The 26,468-nt window shown below is 39.5% G+C and overlaps 1 long non-coding RNA gene across 1 annotated transcript in view; it reads left to right on the top strand.

The window, feature by feature from the left end:
- LOC118696910 (uncharacterized) overlaps window positions 1-26,170 on the top strand; it is a 36,386-nt gene extending 10,216 nt beyond the window's left edge. Inside the window, exon 3 of the long non-coding RNA XR_004981699.1 lies at window positions 26,064-26,170. This is a non-coding gene — a long non-coding RNA (uncharacterized LOC118696910). The remainder of the gene's footprint in view (window positions 1-26,063) is intronic.
- Window positions 26,171-26,468: the final 298 nt, after the last annotated feature.

The raw sequence follows: 26,468 nt of genomic DNA, 5'->3' as shown, positions 1-26,468 counted from the left end.
ATTCGACCTTCCTCAAGAGCACTGGGACACCTCCAAGCACAACACTTAGCTTCGAATATTGGCACTTGTGAGCTTGTTCTTACACTCTGGTAAGATGATTAATGTACCTTGGAAATTACCTAATGGCTCGATACACCTTCTATCCAGCCTCTTGTAAGAGAAAAACAGAATAATATGAGATCCAATTTATGGGTATGAAATGGAGGAGTTGAAACAGAGAAACTCATTCCAAGGTATTGACAGGATATCTGTAGTGCTGAACATCCACACAGCAGAATTTAAAAGCATGCATGGAGTGCTGTTGGAACACATCCTAAACAGATGGAGACACCTGGTTGACAAGGACATCCCCTCTTTAGAAACTGGTGGAAGGAACACGGAGAGATTTATCTGGTCAAAATATTGGCATGCAACTTTGCCTTTTATTAGAAGATGTACAGGATTGGATGTCTGTGACACCAAAATGTACTAAATTAACTTTATCGACCACTTGGAAGGAATGGATAGGCTAAATGTTTGGATCTGTCATTCCTCCTTTTTGGACACTGGACTCATTTTTAGCAGAAGGGAAGGATGTTAACTGGCTCACACTCTGATTAATAGTGTAAGTAATGGCTAGAATACAACCAGAGAGTGTTTATCTGTATATTTCATTTTTATGCTGAGGTTCATGATCTCAGTGGCATTTTTATTGACATTTATTAATTTGAGTGGCTCTAATTCTATAAGTTTATAATGGCAATATAAAACCATCTGTTCTAAGTAACAGCATATTTCTGTGATTCATTTTTTAGTATAAGGACTTGACAGAGACTGGTTATCTGCACACTCTGGATGCCCTTGATGTAACTTCAAAGTACAACTTAAGTGCAACAGTACAGTAAAAAAATACTCCAACAGGAAATTTCAATCTCAAATCTCTCATGTGCTCAAAAATTTCCCCACTGTTGCTATTACAGTTCCTGTCCTCATTTTCAAAACCCTAAGAGACAAATGAGCTTTTGTTAAGTGCCCTAAATCATCACTTATTTGCCTGAAGGTGTTAATGATAGGTCACATTCTTTTCATACACAGAGTAGAACATTATTTCTAGAATTCTGCTATTGATTTCAGTGCTGGCAATATACAATGATTGCTACTGAAAATTTGTCACTAATCATAGAATTTCCAATTCTCTCTCCATTGTTCCAAAAATAATATCTTGCAGGAGTGCTCATATCACTGTCAGTTTATCGAAGAGCAACTTCCACTTGAAAAGCCATGAGATGTTATTAGCTTATATTGTAGATGAAAGTTAAAAGTAGTGTGTCATCTGGAAGGCAGAATACATTACACTCCAACAGTGTCTTCAAGAAGGGACATGAAAATACACTCCCAAAAATAGTGCAGTCCATGGGCTTATTCAGCTGATCTCTAAGTATTGTCAGTATCTTTTATTATTGCCATTATTATTATAGCACATTGGGTATTTTTTCTTCCATTTGACAAAAAAAAAAAAGTAATAATCAGTTTCTTTTTATTGGCCTGAGACTATCTAGGGGCGACACAGAGGATCTTTCATAATGAAAAACTACTGAGAGGCACAGCCACTTTTGGCAAGGTTAAATTATTAAAGCAATTCTACCAAACAAAATTCATGAGTCACAAACATGCTGCCACTGCAAAAAAAATTAAAAAATAAAGCTTTCTCTTCCCCTATGTCTAATATACGTACTGATACAGATTTAGGAATTCAACTCTTTGCTGCAGTCAGACTTCTGGAACAGCAATCAGTCCCTTGAGATTGGAGAGAGACTATTTACAAGAGAATGTAGTGACAGAACAAAGGACTTCAAACTGAAAGAGAATAGTTTTAGATTAGATGTTAGGAAGGAATTCTTCACTGTGAGGCCCTGGCACACATTGCCCAGAGAAGTTGGGGCTTCTCCATCCCTATAAATGCTCAAGGCCAAGTTGGATGGGATCCTGAGAAACCTGGTCTGGGGGAAGGTGTCCCTGTCCATGTCAGGGGGTTTTGAATGATGATCAGATGATCTTTAAGGTCCCTTCCAGTCCAAAGAATTCTATGATTATATGAGAAGTTTTTGGAAAGGGAAAGGGAGTGTAGTTTTTCTCTGGTTCTAGCTGAAAAGATGGCATCCTTTGTTGGATGGGAGGAGGTAAATTAAGGAGAAAACAGGTTTTATTTTTACAGTAGATGCTGATATCTAGTCAGTCTGGAAAACTCAAAAGTGTTAAAAAGACAAATCTCTGTGCCCTGTTACAGGTTCTAGTGTTTTTATGGATTTCAGCAGGCTTCCTTCACCATAGCAAGTCAGTCTCCATGCATAAAGCACTCATTTGTGTCAATGGATAACTTCAGTAGTGCAAACAGTGGGTGAACCCAATTGAGAAATTTGCACTATGCAACAGAAATAGAGTTTTTTGTTTGGCATATTTCACATGTTCTATACAATCTTTCAAATATACTGTTTTCCCCTCTCCCTGTCCAGGTACCCCAGGATCAAAGTTCCAGGCTTCCCACTTACAAAAGCAGGTCTCAGGGCTCCACCAGCTAACAAACAAACCAAAAAAAAAACAACCCCAAAAAAGAAAAAAAACCACAAAACCAAAACAAAACAAAAAAAACAAACAAAAACCAAAACCAAAAACAAACAAAAACAAAAAACCCACAAAAACAAAACAAAACACAGAAAACCAACCAAACAAAAAAAAATTTAAAAGGCAGGAAATTATATCTATTTTGCTAAGAGGTTTTTTTCTGAGTGTAGTTAGAGAAAACCACAGACAGCTATCTTCTGCTTCATAATATGTAAATATATTGCATTATATTGAGTAAAACAGAAAGAAATTACTCATCAAGAATTTTCTCTGCAAGCATGCAATTAGAAATGGTTTCCAAATTAAAACACCACCAGAAACTGCAGAAATCCACATCTAGAAGTAAACATCTTACAACTGCTTTAGGATAAATATTCTGTTACACTGCAGGAATTTAAAGAAATGAGAAAAAAGGGCAAGAAATACAGTGCACTGCACCTGTGGTTATATGGACTGTGGTTAAGCTGATCTTATGACACTCAAAAATTCTGTTTGTGTTTAAAGATAAGCGTTTGAAAGAAGAAGAATTGATCTTCACCGATATCCATCTGTGAAGTTCTGACCTCAGCTTTCATCAGCAAGCCTTTCTGCCAGGCAGCTGAGAGTCAAAAGAAAGCCTTGCTGTGAGATCTACCAAATTCACTGTGACCCTAATTCATCCTGTCCTATGTTGAGAGTTTAACTGCACCACCTTCACGAGGAGTGCAGTCCCTCTACACTCCCTTGAAGATCTACAGAAAGCTGTAGAATCAGGCCAGGCATTGGACAAAACTCTTCTGCTCGTAAACCATAAAAGATGCCTCAGTTTGAAAATGCAAAAACATAAACAAATTCCAAAATTTGCTCTAACCAGGACAGAGGCTTTAACCAGGAGCCTGTGGTTTAGTTCTGGAATGAAGATTCTGGTGAGTATTTAACACTGTACAGTATCATTTGCTTTTGATATATCCTCTCATCCTATTCCCTTCCCTGGCCACGGTGTTTATTAAATAGCCATGGGTAGACTCTGATATCTGCAAGGAAATGCTTAAGCTGCAACTAAACCTTTCAAGTCTGTAATTAACCCAAACTGCATCTTCAGTTTATTGAATTGAGCTCTGTGGAAGGATCTTGTTCTGTAGGAAAGATCACACACATCTACAAAGGCCTTTTAGCCCTCCATCCATCACCAGTCTTCATCAAGCTCCACCCACTGGCTTACCGAGAAGCTCTTGACATCTTACAAACTTCTCCATCTCAAATTTGTGAGTCTCACCTACATTCTTCCTGATTTTTGTAAGAAAATGATGAGCCACTAATGTCATTTCAGACCCATGGCTCAGCCTGAGGGATATAATTTCCCATCTTCAATCAAAAGCATTACAATCCACTGAAGTAACTTGTGCTGGATTTATTGGCTGTAGGACAGTGTCAAGTACTGTGTTAAGTCCACTGCTTGTGAGAATACCCATGAGGAACTCATGGAAAGGCCAACTTTAAGCCTTTCCAAGTAGTAAAAGCAGAAGTAGTAATTCAGACATAGCTTTGTCTGGATGCAGGCAATAGCATGGCATTGTAATAATATGTTAATAATACTGGCTAATGAAATTCTTCTGTCAGCTGATTAAAGATTTTATTAGAGGCCTCCTAAATCCTTTTGCAACCTCTGTTATTGTCAAGCATAAAATACTGCTCCACACTTGAGAAACATATTCAGAAAAATGTATTGAAATGGCTTGACATCTTCCCACTCTGTTGAGACAGAAACTGCTTTTCCATTTCTATGCAGCTTACTTGCAGTTCGCCACTAGTACCAGTTCATGCTTTAGCTCTAAACAGCAGCCAGATGAAATGGCAAGTAACAATAACCTTAGACTCAGAAATATGGAAAGGACAAACTGTTCTCATTGATCATTTCATATGAATTTACCACCATTAACAAAATTTTACATGATGGACATTTGCATCAGGAAGAAAAGGGAGTAGTGGAGTGCTTTCTTTTGGTTTTTTTCTATTTATTTTTTTTTCTCTAGCTTGATGTCAGACATACCAGGGCATATTTAATACTCCCAGAGCTGGAAAAGAAGGTTTATGAAATGTGGGCTGGGATCTATCTTCAATAGATTAGATGACCCATTCATGTTCCAAGCAGCTGAACTGAAGGCAAATAGCACCAGGGTTTGAAGCCTGAAACCTCCACCAGCAGTGATGGGACAGCAGAGTTCCCTGTAGACACTGATTCCTGCCCTTTCATCTTGATCAAGTTCTTCCTGTGCTTGTTCCTATAGGTATATGTTGTATTTTCACTGTCTCTTGTGAAGATCCTAACAATATTTTTACTTTACAATATATTGTACTTTTCACAATATCTCTTACTTTGCATCTCTTTTAAGGATATTCATGTCCCACCACAGGGGCAATAAACCACCAACAGGACCAAAAAGGAAATAAACTTTTCCTTTACTTTGCTCCTTTAAAAATCTTAGCTGGGGCTCTATTTTCCTGTGCTGTGTATTTTTTCACTGTGGTTATCTTGCTGCCATTTTTCCTTCTTCTCTCCCAAAACAGCTGTCTCTCTAGGATCCTTTATCCTGCATCCAGCTGTCTTGCTGGCACCACAAATCCTGCTAGAACCTCTCAACAGTAAACAAAATCCTTTGTGATTTCACATGTGCACTTCGTTTTGCTGCCTTTAGATATTACAGGGTTTTCTCTCTGTCCCTTGACCTCCCTGCTTTTCATCAAACCCTAAACTGACACACAAGGCATTAACATGGGCCTGAATTTACCTAATCCACAGGGTTATTTTAAATTTTTAATAGGCTGATACAGCCTGATGACAAGTTTCCCAAGTTTGCCAAGGAATCTCTACTGTTAAATGGATATATCCAGAAGGATGTTAGACAAATTTTTAAGGATGAGTTTGAGAATGAAATTTAATATTACTGGGTCTGACATGCCTGAAATGCCTACCAGGTACACATTGAGGAGCTGAGGAAGGAACAGAGCTCCAAATTAATTTTGCAAATGAGATATGAAATCATGGCTGTGTGCTGGCTTTAGCTGCTGATTTGGTCCCCCTTAAACAACAGGAATTTGGGGTAGGCAAAAGTTCTGCTGGTCAGGTGATAAACTTGACAGCTGTGCTTTATAAAGGTCAGAACTTCAGTCCCCAGCATGATGCACACATACATACAGGCTCCTTCTAGGTCTATTTTCATGAATAATGTGCTTACTTCATTAAATTGTCAGGGAAATATAGAGAAAATTAGTAAGACTGCTATTCTTTTAATAATAAAATGAGTTCAGAAAAAGAACTCTTAGAAAAATGGTGTTTCTCTTTTTCCTTTTTAATCTTTATTTTTTTTCTTTTTCACTTTCTCTTTTTCTCTTTTTCTTTTTCTCTCATTTTTCCCCTTTTTCTTTTTATTCCTTTCTTTCTCTTTCTCTTTCTCTTTCTCTTTCTCTTTCTCTTTCTCTTTCTCTTTCTCTTTCTCTTTCTCTTTCTCTTTCTCTTTCCTTTTCTATTTCCCTTCCTTTTTCTCTTTCTTTTTCCTTAGGGTATTGTGGCCATCATAAATGACAGTATTTGAAAAGGAAGCTACAGAGGATGTCCTGTGTATACCTATGTGTATATAAGCACAACTACCCCTTTAGTGGTGTTCCAGGTGTTGACATTCTCCCCACTCTGCTCAGCTCCGTGCTGCTTTTTTACTCACACTGCTCATGCACTTGTAGTTTCCTCACTGAGGATTGGTCCAATGCACGGGGCTGAGGTTAAGTTTGCATCTTCTCCAATTATAAAAGGGCCATTAAGTTCAGATAATGTGAAATATAAATTTAAGTGGAATTCTGGGGAAATCATAATTACGTACAGAGACATTACATGAGTTTAATGACTGAGATTTAATTTCAGTTTTCAGGATTATTAATTGAGAATCCTTATTTAGCTCATCTTCTTTTTTTTTTCTTAATTAATTGGAAATTTATTTTCAAGCAATTAAGGCAGAGATTCTTTTCAATCCTCAAGAGTTTGTGAGCTATATACTAATGTTCTCTACCTTGCTTTAAAAACTCTGTCCTGTAAATTTCTTTGAGCTCTTTCTGATAACATAATAATGCCTGCATGTGTTATTTATACAGAAAGAGCAATCTCCAATTTATATATTCTGTAGGAAATTGAGTTACTTGGGACTCAGAACTGAGAATTTCATAAATACTGATAGATTAGAAAGATAGTCTGCCACAAAACCAAACAGAAGGAAGAAAATTAAGAAACAGCATTCTTCTGTGTGCCTCTGCAAAAAAATGGCTGAGTTGTTCTGCTGTGGTGTTTTATGGATTCTAAGTTACATGATCTCAACAAGTAAAATCCATTTAATTTGACTGCAGCCACACACGTGATGTGCCCACCCTAAAGCAATCACCTTCACTCTCAGGGGAAGAGTCACATCTCCAAGTAAGGGAAGCTGATTCCTTTCAAAGCAAATGTCTTTTTGCATTTTGTATCTTGATGGTAGAGAAACGGTTCCATGTGCCAAACCTGCACACCAGCTGGGTGCTGAGGTGTGATATCCAGTGGGTTGGTACATCCATGCAGGAATTCAGCTGCTGTTTCCCTGTTTGGCACCATGAAATCCAGCTTTCTACTTCCAAAACTCTGCATCTGGATGCATTTAAAATGTGAGAGCTGGTACATCAATTTGGTTTTTATTTTCCTGAAGCCCTGGTCTAATCAAACATGAAGGCTGACTTCTAACAACATAGAAGATAGCACTGACTCCTAAAGACTTAAACCTCACAAGAAACTATTTTAAAAACTAGAGATTGTTTTGCCCTTATTTCTCAGAGCTAGGTCCTGCCTACAATGTGATTTTCTCCCTCTAACTCTCTAGTCCCATTTCTTTACTCCACAGCACTGAAATGCCTACTTTTCATTATTCTCTTGCTTTCCAAAAAATCACCATCAAATCTGCCCTGGCACCCCAAGTCAGAGGTAACTCTTTGGCCAAAAGTCCAGCCATAACACAGAACCCTCAGGCTCTGAGACAGAGAGCTGTGACTTCAGAGAAAGAAGCTTTATTGCACAGAAACACCAGCATTTTTTTTTCTCAATGCAGGTGAAGAGGCCTCTTGGGAGGAAAAACATAAGGGAACAAAAATATCTTAAGGTAATTTCCAGCCAAAAAAAGTCCATGAAAATATACATTAATAAAAAACGAATTTTAGAACTGATCTGGTGTCCCCTTTGTATTTGGGGTCTATCAGAACTGTAAAAAGTAAGAAAAAATAGTGATGTTTTAGATCAATAAAATATTATGCAGCAAAAGAAAGTACAAAAAAATCTGCTTTTCAAAGAAAAATTAATTGGATGGTTTAGAGAGCTAGTGGAAGGAAATATACTTCATGCCTAAATGACCAGTTTAACTGAGAAAAATCAAGCTGGTCTACAGTGGATGAGTGTTTATAGCCTCTCTGCCAACAATACACCAAATTCACAAGAAAAAAAAGAAAAAAAATAATCTCCTGAGGCAGCTTCAAAGGTAAAAATTATCATTGAATTAAATGTAAATGAAAATGAAAGTGAAAGTCTCCTGGGGAAGCTCCGACTCAAATTATTTTGCATTTCCAACTTCAGCTGACACATGGCTGGCTGCTTGGCTGTGTCTTTGACTCATGAATTCTGGGTCTCACACCCCTTTTCTTCTTTATAAATTGTGATTCCTGGGTCAACCAGGAGTACACCAGTGTGACATTCAGGGTCAAAGTGTTTCAAATTTTCATCAAAAGGTCAAAATCTGCCACAGGAAAACCTGATTCTGAAAGAATAATTTCCCAGACAGCTGAAGAGTGTCAATCACTAAGTCAGACATAAAGCAGGTTATGGGACCTCAGTTATTGTAGGGTTGACTGTTTCAGTGTTCATATGGTCACAATGTGCAAAATTTGACTTTGATGCATTATAAATGGTATCTGAATAAATAAACACATTCAGAGTCATGATAATGAAGTTTCTGCCTCAAAAGAAACAGAAAATATTTGAAATAAATAATTATCTTCTGCTGTCTTTTCAAGCAAGTTAGTGGCAAACAGGGGGTCTAATACAGCATGGCTTCTGTTCATTGCTGAGTTTCCAAGGTTAAGAGAGCAAATGACAAATATGATTGTTGTTTGCTATCAGCCTCCATTTCAGTGAGCTCTTGTGAGGAGCACCTTGCTTCTCCTGCTTTATTCACAACTTCAGCTCAATTAAATGCATCTTTCTCAGGCCAAACTCCTTTGTACAAACACACCTTTGTCCTATAATGACTTTTTAAACATGGAGCTTTCTCAGTATTTCTAAAAAACAAAAAGAAATCAGCTCTCTGAGAATCTGCTGTGTATTGGTAGAAGCTCCTTATGTCTCTGTGAGGTTTTTTTACGGACAGAGGTTTTAGTCATGTATCATCACAGTTATTTTTAAAGCACCTTGTACTGAGGCCTAGTATCAGTTGCAAGATATAGAGTCCTCACTTTTAGTCACAATTGGCCTCAATTTTTTTGACTGCTTTCTTGTTTTCTTTAGAAAGTAAAAGTAGTTTCTAAGTTTAACTAGATTTTTCTCTCTTCCTCTTTTTGTCTTCTGTGACTTATTCAAATGATTAGTTTTCCCTCTTAATTAGGAACAATCTGTAATAGTGGTGCTAATATTAGCTAGGATTTACAATGATGGATCACTACATCATCTTGCTTTGTTTTGAAACATGGCTGAAAATATGCTTATATGAAGAAATAGGAGCCCTGCAAGGCAAGATTTCCAGTTGAGTTATGAGGGTTCTAAATGTTATAAGGGTTAGAAGGTAGGAAACAGCAGATGGATTTGCAAAGGAGAACACAAGGCAATGATGGCAGTTGCAATTGCAACAGTTTTTTCAAATTCTCTTTAAATATAAGGTAGCCAATTTGTATTTTTTAGTTACATTTAGCACCATTTTTGTCTACCACTGGTGAAAGGTTACTGGGCTCCAGCAGGTAGATCATCAATTGATGCAAATGAGTGTAACTCCATGGATATATTCTGTGGCATTCACATTCTCTGAAGATTATTCCTTTGCTCAGGGTTTTTCTCCTAGGAAGCTGAAAGGCAGCAAGAGGCCTCAGAGAAAAAGAAAACAATTCTTATCTCATTTGCTTCTCCTGTGTTGTGCTGGTCTGGAAGGTGTTTGGAGATTGTTTACCCACAGGTGATTGCCTGAATGGACTCTGGTGTGAGTTGTTTTAACTCATTGGCGATCAGTGCCAAGCTGTGTCAGGACTCTGGAAAGAGTCAGGAGTTTTCATTATTATCTTTATATCATTCAGTAAGTATCTTGTCTGTATTCTTTAGTATAGTATAGTGTTCTTTAATATAATATAGTACAATAAACTAATAAATTAGCCTTCTGAGAACATGGAGTCAGATGCATCTTTCTTCCTTGCCACGGGGCTCGCTGTGAATTTACAATAATATTTCTCCTGCCCTCATGTCCCAACAAGCCCCTGCAGTGCTCCAGGCTGGGGACAGTGTGGCTGGAAAGTGCCCAGTGGAAATCAGGACCCAGAGTGTGCCCAGGTGGGTAGGGAGGCCAGTGGCCTCCTGGCCTTCTGTGTCAGCACTGGCGTGGCCAGCAGGACCAGGGTGGTGATTGTCCTCTGTGCTGGGCACTGGGGAGAGCCACACCTTGAATCCTGTGTCCAGTTTTGGGACCCTCCATTCAAAATGTACATTGGGGTGCTGGAGCATATCCAGGGAAGAGCAGCAATGCTGGGGAAGGGTCTGGAGCACAAATCTGATGAGGAGCAGCTGAGAGAAATGTGTAGCCTGGAGAAAGGGAGGGTCAGGGATGACCTTATTGCTCACCACAGCTACCTGGAGGTTGTATCCTGTTGGGGGGCAGTCTCCTCTCCCAGGTAAAAAGTGAAGGACAAGAGGAAATGGCCTCAAGTTACACCAGGGGAGGTTTAGATCAGATATTAGGAAAAATTTCTTCACCTAAAGGGTTGTCAAGCACTGGAACAGGTTGCACAGACTTCTGGTTGAGTCACCATCTCTGCAGATGTTTAAAGGTGTGGCATGTAGGGACATGGTTTCATGGTGGACTTGGCAGTGCTAGATTAAGAGTTGCATTTGATGGTCTTTAGATGTATTTTCAAACCAAAAAAAATTACAATTCTATGACTCTACACTGATTAAATTTACCAACTTATTCTCTGAAGATCCAAATTTTTGCTTTTAATTAACATTTTGCGATTTTATAGATTTCCAGAGTCTATGACTTTTATGTTTTCCAGTTGTCATGTGCAATCAGATAAAGAAAGAATCGAGTTTTTTCCAGGAAATGTGTGAATTGTTATCACAGAACCTACGTGTAGTCCCATATTCTCAGACTTGTACAACAGCAGTTTGCTAGCACTGTTCACCTCTTCTTTACTGTGCCTACCAAGACAAGCTGAATATGTGGGGTTCTCCTCTTTTCAGAAGCAAAGTAAAACAAATCCATTTTCTCCTCTTTGCACAAGTGTCTTAGACTGGAACAATAGCTGTTGATTTCGATGAGCCTGGTTCAGTTTGCACTTTAATTTGGAGAGTTCAAGCAACCATTTCTATGTGTTAGCTGTGAGGATATGATAAGCATCGAAGGGTCATCAACTTCAGAAACTATTGCAGATGTTCCAGGGAGAAGAAAAAAAATGGTGATTATGCATTTAGGAAAGGTATAATAGCTATGTTTGCACAGTGAACATCACACATAAAATTACAACACCTAAATGTCATGTAAATGCAAATGTGAAGATGTAGCACATTTTCCAGTAGTGTAATTTTGGCAGTATTAGTTCAAAAAGATTTGCAGTGGAGTCTAACTAATACTGCCAAAAATACATGTACTAATGAAAATTGGGCAACCTATTGAAACAAAAACTTAAGAGTTCAGAGACTCTGCCAGGGAGCTGTCAATCTGTTTTCTCATGTAATCAATTTAATATCCCTTCATCACATGTATAGTTTATCTGCTTCATGGGATCAGACAGTTTGCTTCCATGTTTCTTATGAAGTTCAAAGTAGGTTTCATTTGGTTTTCTTCTTCTTGGTGGAATTTTTGTTGGTTTCTTTAGCATCACTTACAGTTCTCAGTTTTTGCACAAGTGTTTTCCTTCAGCTATTGATGATTATATGATGACTCCATTTTAGTTCATCACAGCAAATATAGTCATTTTATAAAAGGCATTTTAGCTCTATTATTTTCAATTATGCAGATCCTAAGCATAGCATTTCATAACACATCAGCATTGGAATTTTCTTTTTTGTTTGATGGACTGCTTGAATGAATCTTGAGGCTTGAGTCAGTTGCCTATTCAGAGGTGTCAAGTGTTATTTGCAACACCCACAGAGAGCTGAGACATCTTCCCAGGGCTGGCAGCTGCTGCACAGAACCTGTGGGATGGTGGTGCTCGCCTGGAGCAGCAGCTGGAAGTGGAGCAGAGCTGCACATGAAATGGCACCAGCCACCCACTCATCCTGGGCACAGTTATCCTGCCTTTACCAGGTGGGATTCATTTTAATACTCCTAATTGCAAGTATTTACAAATAAAAGTTCACCTCTGCTCTTAGCGTCTAAGACTTCACTGTGGTTGGTTGAGATTTATGAGATTCATTTCAGTTGCTTGAATGTCATCTCCAGTGGGATGAGACATTCAGTGCACCCTGCTTTTCCTCTGGGTGCCACTGCCAGGAGTCATGCACTCTTAGAACTTCTGTGTCATAGGTTCTTGGGTGGTTCTGGGTACCTTTGAGTGTCCCAGGTGCCATCAGACATTCATCTATAGGTATCCCTTTGCCTGGCTCATCTGGCCAGCTCAGCCAACAGAGCCCAGAGAGTAATTCAGCTGCCCCATCGACTTTAGGAGCTAATGGGATCTCCCCTCTGCTTGGATTGGGTAGTGGTAATATTCAGACTCTCAGGTAGATGTGGAGGTGTTTAAGATAGCAGGGGCACATGGGACTGGCAGATACCACATCAGACCCATGACATACCCATCTTCTGGACCAGCAGCCAGGCAAGGTACCCTACTGCTTCTCAGGTGTTTGGGTCATTAAGCAGGGCTCATAGATCACCATCAATTACAGTGGGAACCCACCACTAAACGTTAAGAAGCAGACCCTTGATGCAATTTTCTTAAATTGGGTCCCAACACCCTCCCACACTGTACTTGGAAAAAAAAAATCAATTTTGAAAACATTAAATAAAGTGTATTATGTAAAAGAGAATGTGCAAGGTCCTCTGCCCTTGTCCAATGTGTTCTGCCTCATAACAGCCATAAATTTCCTATTCTGTAAGGTCAGTTGTGATGGGTTGACCCCAGACAGCATCCAAATACTGACCCTCGCTTTCCCTCACTCCCCTCTTGGAACGAATGGGAGCTGGAGGAAGTTGAAGGAAGACAAAAGGACTTGCAAATTGAGATAATGATAATTTATAAGAAAAAAAAATAATAAGAAAAACAAAAGCTGTATGTGCAAATAAAGCAAAACTGTGAATTAATTCACTATTTCCTATTGGTGGGCAGATGTCCAGCTGTCTCCTGATAAAAAGAGCCTCAGCTTGCATAACAGGTGCTTGGAAAGACAAATGCCATAACTCTGAAATTTCTGCTTCCTTCTCCTTACCATGAGTTTTATTGCTGAATAAGATGGCATGGAATAACTCTTTGGTCAGTTTGGGGCAGCTCTCCTGGATATGTTTGCTCCCAGCCTGTTGCTCAATCCCAACCTTCTTACTTGAGAGGGTGGGGGAAGAAAGTGAGAAAACATTGATACTGTCTAAGGGGTGCCCAGCAAGAGCCAAAACACTACTGTGTTATCCACATGCTTTAATCCCAAGGGCAAATCCCCACACAGGCTGTGACAAAGGAATTCACCTGTGGAACTTCATCCCAGCCAAACCCAGTTACACCATTGCTCCAGGACATGCAGATTGCACAGGGTCATACCCGTGCAATACTGCAGTAAGTCCAATATTCCACTGCAATTCTTCCCCATATCATTGTTCTCATTAATCCTGAAGGTCCCTGTCACTTCGAGGACACATTATAGTAGACAACTCTACTTTGAAAAACAAACTTGGCCGACAGCCAAGCAACAGAAAAGATTCAAGTATTTCATTTAGGAAGATGGGAGAGGAAAAAAAGGGGTTTTCAAAAATGAGATAGCTGACATTCATCCTAGCTTGACTGTTCAGTCTTCACTGCCAAATATCTCACTGATGCAGTATCACCAAATCTGGGTGTTGTGTTTAAATTTTCTTAACTGGGAATCAGTAATTTCTAATTCTGACATACATTTGATACATGCACTTTTCATATTCCATAGCCTTTATGAGCTACAGAACATTGTTAATATTGTAGATCCAAAGTTGTCTCCAGGTCTATTTTAGACCATCATAGCTGGGTAGAACAGAACTTTTAACAAAAGTTTAGACTTCAGTCCTACACCAGTACTGCCAGGAGCCAATCTGTTATTGTGTTGTCTAAGCATATTGTGATACAGCAAGTATCAGGTTTGAATTATAAAACCACATTAAAGAGGGGCATAACTAAGAATTAACTAGAAAGTGTAATGAGATCAAAACCTGGAGCTTTTGACCACATCAACAACTTCCCTAGAGCTTGTGTGAAAAGCATATTTCACAGGGGATTTACAATTCATTATCCTCTATCCACTGCATACTGACAAACTTACCACTTGTCAGTTAATTCAGGCAAATTATTTCCTCTTTTAGCAGAAAAGAAGCAGTTTAATTTTTCTTTGTTAATGCACAGCAGACTACTGGTTTGAATGTTGCTGATTGACCAAGTATCATATGACACACTTGAAACTTGGGAAATTAAAACTGGATTACACAGCACATTCTTGAGTTGAGTTTTCTGGCACGAGCTTTCTGTTAATATTTCAGTTCTAGTCTTTTGTTCCAGGGGTGCTAAAAAGTGAAGACAAGAAAATAAAGGAAGAAAAGAACAGAAAATGAGTTTATATTGGATTTGGGTAACTGACAGTGATTGCTATCAAATCACAGAATAAATAATGTATTCCTGAAGTCTTCGGTGCATTTATGTTTACAGAGTAAAATTTCCTGCCTCTTTCTCAGTCTTCCTCACTGTCTGGAATACACATACATTAAAACTATTATTTAAAGACAAAACCCACGTCAACATTGAGCACTTCAGTGGTGCAAAAATGGTGAAACAAAGATGGCTCACAGAGACTGACTGGATACCATATGTTGTTTTGAGAAGATGTTCCATCCAAGGTTAAGACAGTGATGTCAGGAAGTTTCCTGAAATTTCCTGAAAATTCATGTGAATTTCCTGAAAAGGAAGCTTCTTTAAACATCCTGTGACATTGACCACTGACCCATCCATGGGAGGGAGGTGGGGCACTCTGTTAAGAAGGAAAATATCTAGCACTGAGTCTTTCGCCAGCCTACTCCTTTATCATTGCTAAACTGTCTGGTTTTATGGCAAAGTCTTAGCAGAATTCGAAGCCCTGATTCAGCTTTCCAATAACTGCCAGCTCCAGCAGTGCACTGCTGGCACAGGCCATGGCAGGTGAAGGATTTGCTCGCTGACTATGCAAGATGGGCAGATGTTGGGTGAGAGACTGAGAAGTGACTTGCCAGAGTCAAACAAACACAAGACTCCATGTGGTGCCCTGCCAACTTTCCCTGCAGGATCCTGTCTGATAAACTCATTAAAGTTCACAGCAGAATTTGGAATTGAATTTGCATAGGCTTAGTAACACAGAAGTGTATTAATTAGCAGTGAAAACTGCATTAAATGTAGGAATGGTAACACCAAAGTTTATCAATTGTGACATGAATGTATAGGAACAACAGCAGTTTAGTAACCTGGAAAGAAGCGAGCCAAAAATATAAACCTCCTAATGAACCTAAACAGAGCAAGAGGAACATTAAATACTAGATCTTCTGTCTCCTGCATTAATCACACATAATGAAGAAACTCTGCATCTATGGGGAACTGGCACATATCAGTGATATTTTAAATAAATGGGATATATCAGCAGTAATAACACTACCATTACTAGCCTGGATATGAGTGACATGTAGCTCTTACATCTAAAATCCAGCCCTGATATCAGTGGAGGCTGCTCTGTCAGTGTCAATGAGCTGTGGATGGCATGGATTTACCCACTTCATTTCAATATGATGGAAAGGACATATTTTTCCTTATGAAAATTAATAGATATTAAGGTGACTGGATGAGCAGTATTGAGTTTTAGTCTGTTTTGTATCCTGGGACTTTCTCCTTTTTACATAAATAAAAATGAAAAAGAAGTTTAGGAAGTTTGGCTTATCTCCAACATATATTGACAATCCAGCCATGCAAATATTTATGTCCAAATGGTTTCCAGCCTGGACAGACTTACAGTGCTCACCTCATCAAATGCCAATATCAGAGGAAGGAGATACTCAAATACCTGTTTATTTTGTAAAGCAGAGTCAACCCATTCCTTTCTAAAAGTTTATCTTGTAGTGAAGATTTGGGTACATAATTTAATATTGTACAACAATTTTTATTCAAGGCTGACATTTGAAGGGGAAATAATGAAAAAAAAAAAAAGAACATAACCTGACAATAAGTTGACATTTAGATTAATTGACTTTATTTTTAAGCTTCTACTGTAAAAGTTGTGATGATAATTATTTGCCTTGTATTATCTCTTTCTTTCTGATTTTGCTGGTGAAAAGGCAGAAATAGGTGATTGAATTTGCTGACTTTTAAGGCATTCAGAAATAATTTAAACACTGAAGGTGTCTTTTAAGAAACAGTCTATTACATTTTTGCAATGAATGTATTCTGATAAGACAGCAGAATGCAGCATTCGTGAAAGCAAAGCAAAGTTTCAGAGACAGATAGCAGAATCTAAACAAACTTTGATTACCAATGAAAGCCTACACATTGGTAAGGGTACAATTAAATCCTTATGAACAAAATTTTTCAAATTGAAGATAATGATAATAAAGGGAAAGTTAATGTCTTCAAAATAGTGTCTCATAAGTGACATTCAGACTAGTTATAAATGAGAGTGAATTGTACAATTAGTCCCAGTGATAATTGCCAAATATTTACAATTTGGGTAATCTAGTACATATATAAATATTCTTGTTGCTGCACTTTCACAGTTAAGACTTTTTTCCTATCATGTTGTGAGCATGAGAATGTAAGTACATTTTTATCTACAAATAAACTAAATTATATTACTGGCAAAAGGTAAACCATATAGAAGATAGCATGAGTTGTTTCTTTACATGTTCATGCCACTTACAAAAAAGCATGAAGAGGTCAATATTCTCTGGGTTACAAATGGCTGAGGCCCAATTTCATCAGGATTGAATAAAACAATATGAATTTACATGCTGAGGTTCCCCAAGAAAAAAAACCAATTCTGATGACAACTCAGATTGACAGGGTTTCCCTATCCACGTCAGAGCAGATTCCAAGGGGAAGGATCTCCAAATTTACACTCAGACAGGAAGGACTGAGGTGCTGTCTGACTACTACTCTGTTCCTCCTCCTCTGAAACCACAGTGAATGGAGGCTGTTGGAAGTGAGCAAGGAGCACATTCTGAAATCAAAAACTGCTGGAAGTTGAAAAACTACAGGCTGTGAACTCATCCTATTGCAGTGCTGCCCACTGCTTCACACAAACAGCCTGGGGGGATCCAGGTATGCATGGAAATGAGTGCAATAAAGAAGGAATTTGTCAAGTGGTGAAAACTGTAAAAGATCAGATTTTCTTCTTTTGGCAAGGAGAAAAAGGAAACCCAAAAAATATTTGGAAAACCAAAAGGAGAACTGAAACTGGAGGAAATAATGGTACTCAAAAAAGGACATGAATTTCTGATTGGGCTATGAAAATCCTTGCCACAGTATTCTATGGAAGCAAGAGTATATCAGGGCTGAGAAAGCAAGATGATATTTCAATGGTCATCAGAATAACCACAATGCTAATTGTTAACTTGATGAATATTTTATGCTGCTTGATAACTATTTATTCTGTAATGGATTATTGTTAGCAAACATTTGCCTTTCAAAATGTCTGACATCTCCTGTTATTTTCGCTGGAAGCGAACCAGACCATTAGTAAACATACACCTTTCAATAAAGACTTTGGAATTACCTTTCAAGTTTCACATGGAAATGAAACTACACTCCCTAAGGGAAAGATGGTGGACATTATGACTGAGAGAGCAGGTGTTTAAAATGGTTCCTGCTGAGCTCAGTACAGGATTAAAATTTTACTATGTTGGGAGAGGTATAAGAAAACATTTTGCTGAATAGAGAACCAATATGATAAACTGAGACCTTTTCCAATTATCCTGAGGTAAATACAAGCTACAGCTCCTTCCTAATCCACATTTGGAAGCTGCACTGAATATTTCTTGATGATCAAGTCCTTTCTTAAGTGTACTGGAAGGCAAGTTTAAATTTTTTCACTTTCCCTGTGTGTTCAAGGATAGATGCCAGTATGAAAATACAGGGACAATTACTAGCAACCAAAAAGGTAATTAGCTTTCAGAAAGGTTAGTGTTTTAATTTTTTATTTCTTACTCTGTAATGAAAAAAGGGCTAATAAAAATAGTCACATGGCTGTTCAAAATGTTTTGAATCTTGGTGGTTAAGTCAAACACAAGGAAGAAACATTTTTCATAGACACAGCGAGGGTAAAGTGTTCTGAAGGGTTTGCACAAATACATCTTCAGTAAGTAAGGTCAAACTATGTGCAAAGCAGAGATGTTTAGCATGAGACCAGTATTAATAATTCATGTGCTGAGCTGAATAGTGGAATAATAAGATACGGTGATGGGGGAAAAAAAAAAACCCAACAATAAACCTGACCACTAGGCAGAAACACGGGAAGAAAAATCTCATATAAAACAAAAGGGCAATAGGAGAGGTGAAAATACTGGTTATACTGATTTAGACTTTCCTTATAATTGTACACACAGATTAGGTGTCACAATATGACAGTGATTCTGATTTCTCTTATTTGCTTGCTGGTTATCTCAAGCTAGAGTGACTCAGTGATGAACCTCACCTTGTATCTCACCAGCCAGCTACACAGTGTTTATCTTCACTGGAGCTCAATATGGAGAAACAAAGCTCTCTGGAAAAAGCAATACATTAGTACTATGTGAGGAAGAGAATGGACAAGGTGGTTCAGGCCTAAAAAAGATTTTGAAGTCTCACACAAAGTATCCTGCAAGAGCTGAGTGAGCTGGTACCTAATTATTGCTATGCCTTTCAGGGATTCAGAAATTATGCCTTTTCCCAGCTTACAATCCTGAAGAAATATCAGGAATACTTCATGTATTCCTGAAACAAAAATCCTCATAAAATGCAGCTTCTCCCACTTTCTGGCACTTGGGCAGAGCTACAGGTCATAGTCTCAAAACAACACATGTAAAATTAATGGGAGGGAAGCCACTAACAGCAGGTGAGACCAGTCAGTGAGAATGACCAGGGTACTCCCTGGTCCTTTAAATAAATAAACTCCCTTTCCTGCTCCTCAGGTTTATATATCAGTAGTCTTTCTCACTCAACTGACTAGTGCTTTAAGATAAGGGCAGAGATGAGGAGAAAACAGAGATGAGGATCCACTTCAAAGAAGTAATATTTCTGGCCCTTGTGTGCCTTCTTTCATGTTTCTCTGAGAAAAGTAGTAACTCCCTTCAGTGTCAATTCCAGGGGAACCACATTGTGTGACCTGCTGAGCCTCCATTTCATTAGAGGTCTCTCATAGAATCATAGAAGAATTTGGGTGGGAGGGAACTTTTAAAGGTCATCAAGTCAAATCCCCTGCAATAAGCAGGGACATCTTCAATTAGACCAGGTTGCTCAGTACAACCTGACTTTGACTGTTTCCATGGATGGGCAAACTACCACATTTCCAGGCAGCCCGGTCCAGTGTTTTACCACCCTCATTGTAAAGGATTTATTCCTTTTATCTAGTCTGAACCTACTATCTCTTAGTTTAAAAACAATACCCCTTGTCCTGTCACAAGAGTCTCTTCTAATAAGTCTGTCCCAAGCTTTCTTAGAAGCCTAAATGAAGTATTGAAAGACTGCAGTGAGGTCTCCCTGGATCCCTCTTTCCTCTGAACAACCCCAGCTCTCTCTCTCAGTCTGTCTTCACAGCAGGGGTTTTCCAGCCCTCTGATCATTTTGTGTCCCTGCTCTGGACTCGCTCCAACAGGTCCCACATCTTGTCTGCACTGGGGGCTGCAGAACTGGATGGACCCTGCAGGTGGGGTCTCACTAGAGTGAAGTGAGGGGCAGAATCCCAGCCCCCACCTGCTGCCCACACCCCTTTGGATGCAGCCCAGGATGAGGTGGCATTCTGGGCTCTGAGTGTGCTTTGCCGAGTCATGTCCAGCTTTTCATCTACCAGTAGCCCCAAGTCCTTCTTCTCAGGGCTCTTCTCAATCTATTCATGCCCCAGCTTGTATTTATACCAGGACCTTGCACCCAGCCTTGTTAAATCACATGGGATTCCCTTGGACCCACTTCTCAAGCTTGTCCAGGTCCCTCTGGGTGGCATCCTGTCCTTCAGGTGTGACAACCTCCCCACTCACCTTGGTGTCTTTTGCAAATTTTCTAAAGGTACACTTGACTCTACTGTCCATGATATTGAGGACGAAATTAATTATCCCTGGTCACAATACAGACCCTTGAGTGACATCATTTGTGTCCATCCAGACACTGACATCACCACCCTCTGGATGCAACCACCCAACCAGTTCCTCATTCACCACAGTCTACCCATCAAACCCATCTCTCTCTGACTTAGAAGGAAGGATGTTGTGGAGCTATGTGACAGCCTTCACAGAAGTCCAGGTAAAGGACATCTGTAGCCCTTCCCTTGTCCACTTATGTGGTCACTCCATCATAGAAGGCCCCTGAGTTGGTCAGGCAGGACTTTTCCTTGGTGAAACCATGCTGGCTGTCCCAAATCACCTCCCTGTTCTCTGCATACCTTTGTATGGCTTCTAGGAGAGTCTGTTCCCTGATCTTTTCAAGCACAGAGGGGAGTCTGACAGAGTGGTAGCTCCTAGGGACCTCCTTTCTACACCTTTTAAAAATAGGTGCAACACTTCCCTTTGTTCAGCCACCAGGGTCTTCACCTGAGTGTCATGACTTTTCAAACATCATGAAAAATGGCTTGGCAATATTAGGCAATTGCCTAGGGCAACCACATCAGCCAGGACCCTGGGATGCACCTCAGCAGGTCCCACAAGTCTCAGCTTTCTGCTACCCTTTTTTAGCTGAGCAGAAGCTTTGGGACCTTTAATTTTGGGGCAGAAGGACTCTCTGGGTTACATTCTTGCTTCACAAAATATTTACAGCCACAGATGAATGGAGGGATTTCTGGAGGTCATCTAGATACCACCCCTGTCATACAAGACTAGCTTTAAAGGTACCTCCAGCTGTCTGTTAGATCAGGTCCTTGTCCAGCTGAGCTGTGGCAGCCTTTAGGGATGGAGAGATCTCTGTGGTTAACCTGTGAAGAATAGGTCTGTGTGAATAAGCATTCCCTGCATTTAACTGAAATGTCTCTTGTGGCAACTCTGACTATTTCCTCTTTTTCCTTCCTCTGCATCTTTGAGAAAAGCCTGACTTTGTTTTTCTTATAGCTACCCTTCAGGTAGTTGAATACAGCAAATAGATCTCCTCCTTGCCTCCTCTTTTTAAGGCTAAAGAAACCTCATTTCTTATGCCATTCTTTGTTGATAATGGAATCCAGAATCACAGCTACACCTTTGAGCTTGACAGTCTGGTAAATTTAATACTCACCAAACAGTGCACCCATCCAGTGCACATATTCTCATTATGACTGCAAGCATACTAAAGAAACTGTGTTGCAAGTTTTCTTAAAATTTATGTAAATTATTTAAATCCCACCCCACCCATGCTCATAGACAGTGCTATTTCAACCTGGAAAAAAATCGCTTTGATCAGGAACAATTTACCCTGATTTATTACACATGATTTATCCAGACTCTGTTCCCAATTATTTTGTCCCTCATGTACCTGGAAATTGCTTCTACATGTAAAGCTTTTTTATCAAGAAGCTCTGGAAAGTACCTGAAGAAGCAACCTCTGTGATCCAGCTCTGATCTATGTGCTCCAGCAAGAAGATTTCACACTTTTCACCACAGCAGAAATAAGAATAATAGAAGTGTTTGGATTGGAAAGGATCTTAAAGGATCATCTAGTTTCAATCCCACTTCCATGGGCAGGGTTTCTATCCACTAAGAATTTCATGTGAAGTGCAATACCAAGAAGGGACAAGCTGCATGACAACTTGCAGCTTGACTTACAGTTTCTCAAGGAGTTCTGTACTCCACAGTTCAGAAGCTAAAAGAAAAAAGGTATAATTTACAAGACACCCTCACCTGGATCATTGATTTTTGTGAATTCTGGTTTTGGATCTTGAATTCAATGTGCACTGGCATTGACATTAGGGCTGTGAGTCCTCTAATATATCTGGTTATTATAGAGCCTAAATTTGTCACTTTAGTCCTTAACTTTAGGATTTGTGTCCCATATTGATACTTGGGATGTCCACTGTGTGCTTCAATGGTACTCAGAGAGTAGGCAGAATTGAAGGTGACATAAACATTTATTTTAATGATGACAGGAGAAGTTTGAAGCTGGAGTCAGGAAGATCTGACATAAGTGTGCCTCAGTAAATTTGCAGCCTTGAGTCACACCCTCAGAATTCCCACACATTGTCAGGCAGATAATACATCTCAAAAGCAGTAAATACAGACAGAAAAGATTTTAAAATAGCAAATAGGAAATTCAAAGAAAGTAGCAAGTCTTAGTTACCACATACATTATTGGTAGCCAGGTGACTCAATACAGGAAGATGAAGCTCAGTTGTTATGATATATCTAAAAGAAAGCTAGGGGAAAATCTCTTGTTCTGAAAACTTACCAAAGTCCTGGATTTTGTTTTGAAGTTCCCATGTTCTCTTCTTGCCCTGGAGGTAGATGTTCACAATTACAGACCATTGCTTATGCAGAGCAAAAGATTGTGCATTTCAGAAATCCTTTTTTTTTTTTGTAAGAATATTAAAGTATGTAAGAGTGATAAAATAATTAGAGAGGTATTTTCTAGCAAGTGTAAATGCCTGGACAGTAATCAGAGGAGACATGACTACAGAGAGATGTTTCTTCTTCTTTTCAGTGGTCTGGGCTTATTTGGGTTAAAGCTGAACAAAAAAGATGTGTTTTTATTCCATTTCTTCCTCTGCATTCTGTGAGTGATAAAACTTGAGCTGTGCTGCCAAAATAATCACAGCTTAAAAAGCTGCTTTAAGGGATGAGGATTATCTCAATTATCACAGCTCTTCCAAAGGTAGGAGCATAGAGGACATCAATCGGATAAGACAAAAATCCTTGTATGTTGTGTTCCCATATCTATAAATTCTATAATACACCCAGAGGCACCAATTCTAGTCACGCTCATGCTGTGCCTTACCCGTTCAAGTAAGAGATCAGGATAATTCTGCGTCCTGAAGCCATGGAATTGTGATACCAAGAGCAGACTGTAAATTATCTGCCCCTTTATTGGAGGTTAACAAGGGGGCAGCTCTGTTGCACCTCCACCATGGCAAAACAGACACCTCGACCTTCCTGAACCCTAGAAATGCTTCTGGTGGTAGGCCAGGGTGTAGGCAGCATGCAGAGCCATCCTTTAGCAGTACAGCAACCATTGAATGCTGTGCCCTGCAGCATCCACCAGTTTCCTTTCCAGACCCAGGACTACCAACAAGATGGATCTCACAGAGGGCTCAGCTGATCCTGAGCATCCTGCACATCTCTGATTGTCACTGCAACTGCTCCTTGGTGTGCAAGGGAAAGATGCACACATTGCTGATAGCCTGTCAGCAGAGTGCACGGTTTCTTAGTGGGGACATGTCTGCTTAATTGTATTACGTGTGCATGACTTTCAGGCAGCATAAGAGCTCTTGACTCTGTCTCTTCTGTTCAGATACTTACAGTGTCTTCACAGCACCCTCCTGCTCCTTCTGACTTCTGCCCCATGTAATTAATTCTTGCACCCACTTAAAATCACATTTTGACCCTTCTATAAATACCCTGAAAATCACATTTGTGGATGAAGTCACAATGTGACTTCATGTGACTTCAAAGTGACTTTGTAGAGTTGGAGGACCAGTGACTACATGTGACTGCAATACTTTTACCTTCCATGGGCCCCACCTCTGTCAAAGCTTGGCTGTTTGACCATCACACCACAACCCCAAGCAGGCTAGGATGGGCAGAAGCAGCATGGCAGGCTCACTCCACTCAACAGGAAAGTTGGTCTTGCCTGCCTGTTGCATTTCTTCTGTTGTTATTCTTTTTCAATTAAATAACTATAATAATGGGAAATGACATAATTGGTTGATTTGCTTTCTGGAAACATAACACATGTGTCTTTTGAGCTGAACAGACTCACAGAGCCAGCAGACAGCAGAAATGGCAACAAGAGACAGAATGCTGTACTGGACTGGAGTCAGGACAGAGCAGTTAAAAGTTAAAGGGCAAAAAAATTTCCTTTATGGACTCAAAATATGTATCCTGGTGTTATTCTGATGTCATTGTCAAGTCTTTTGTGATCAGGTTCCTCAGTTGCACGAGGCTGTCAAATTAAATAATTTACTAATTTACTAATTTACTAATCCTGTCTCTGTTTGCCACTGAGTCTGTCTGGCTGAATTTCTAATCCTGTTCTCGGGTATTACTGCTCTAATGTTGCTGTGTTGTCTGAGTAACAGGAGGTTACCTTAGCCATTATAAAATGAGCTGATTTTAAAAACAAAAAGAAGATAAAATAGGCTGGAGATTGCAATTCATAAAGCTGGGAAACCTGATGAAGAGAATTGTCTTTTCAAGGATCAAGTGCAGCTATTTGCAGCAAAATTGCAGGAAATAAGTAGGTTTTACTCTCTCTTGTGTGGTGGTTCCGAGCAAGCATCCATGCTTGAATAGGGTTTTAAACAAGTGCATTTTCTACCTTTGCAGAGGCTGCTAAACTGGTTGGTAAGCTGAGGGGCAGTGTGGGAGCAACTGTTTAAAGCAGCAACATTGTTCCCTCTGCCCTTACCCAGCCAACGCCTCTCACACTTTGCAAGGAAGGGGACAGGCACAGGATGGAAAAGAAGCAGAAAACGCGTAGGTCATTAAAAATATAATGAGGTGAAGCAAAGAGCACTTGAAAGTTGGGATCTGGCAGACAGGCCAAACTCTTGAAGCAGCAGAAAGCATTATTGATAGGTGATATCAATAATAAATGTGAATAGGAGGTAAGAAACAGCAAGGAGGATGAGAGTGCAGATCTGTACTTAAAGAAGAGGGACGGCACATGCTTGAGCTAATGAGACAGTGGCTGCTGCTGCTGCACTAAGGGCAGGGGGTTACTTGCTTCAACTTCTCTTCTGGCCTTGCAAATGCAGGAAGGAAGTGGAAAGGTTATGGGATCTTCCTTTCTTGTTGTCCTGCTGGAGAAATCACTCCTTTTCTTTGCTTCACTTAGGTCAGGGTAGCAGCTCCTTTAGAGAAAAAAGCAATGCTAAAACCTCCAAGAGCAGAAGGTGGAAGAGCAAAGTCAAATTATAGAGCTGGAGATGCAGACACAGCACCAGCTCTGTAGGGAGATGCTGCAGTTCATGTTCAGGAGAGGAGTGTGGGGTGGTTCTTAGGGCCAAACCATGCACAGCATCTTAACCAGAAGGCAATGCTTGGATGTTTCCTTCAAGCAGGGCAACCAAACCATCTCTTTTCTTGTCCTGTCTTCCATGTTTGTGCTAAGTACATCCTAGCACATCTCAAATTACCGTTCATGCAAAGGTAAAACAAGATTACTATCAATACTACCCAAATAAGATTCACAGTACTGTACTGATGAGAAATTGTTGTTACTCAGATAGAACTTGATCCTGTTGCTATTGACTTTTGCAGAGCTGAGGAATCAGTGTCTGTAGTTATCTTCAAACGTCATCTCAGTGCATTTCATCAAGTATCACACATCTTTTAGGAGCATCTCTGGAATTCCTGAGTGTTCCAAAGATACAAAATGTCCCTGGAAATCTCATGTGATTTCCACTAAGGATTTCAGAACCTCCTCTCAGGATGGAAAGGTAATGAGTAGGTTGCTATTCTTGTCTTGGTTTTGAATTTCTAATCAGGAATATGAAAACAAAATTATATATTGGCTGATGTCTTCTTCAGAACTCCCCAGAAAGCAGGATTAAAAAACAGAATATTGGTATCTTGGGAGAAAACATTCTAACTCTATAGTGAGTCACCTCTATTTAACTAACTCTTATGGGTTTTTTCTGTTTGTTTCCAAGCAACACTGACCCTTCTCCTCCACTCCAGATCACAGGATATTCTGAGGAGGAAGGGACCCACAAGGATCATCAAGCCCAGCTCTAAAGTGAACAGCCCATATGAGGATTAAATCTATAAACCTCGGTGTTATGAGCATTGTGCCCTGTCCAACTGAGCAAATCTTAGCGTCATTCACTTGGTAAGTACTGAAGATGTGAGTTCTGAAAGAGACTGGGTGCACCCATCAGTCTCAGACAATCTCTGACAATTAAGGATGAGTTCCCCTCTGTGTAAGTGCAAGGCATATGAAGAAAAGAGGATTTGAAAATATAATCAATCTTTCTAAGGACTGAAACAATTAGAAGTGATAGTAATATGTAAAAAAAATAAAAAACTGCTTCCAGCAGCTGTTGTAAACAGATATTTTTCTCAAAAAAAAAAAAAAAACACTAA

Source organism: Molothrus ater, chromosome 1, assembly GCF_012460135.2.
Source record: "Molothrus ater isolate BHLD 08-10-18 breed brown headed cowbird chromosome 1, BPBGC_Mater_1.1, whole genome shotgun sequence".
NCBI lineage: Eukaryota > Metazoa > Chordata > Aves > Passeriformes > Icteridae > Molothrus > Molothrus ater.
Note: the sequence above shows the minus strand (reverse complement) of the source record. Positions and strands in the feature narration are given on the sequence as shown.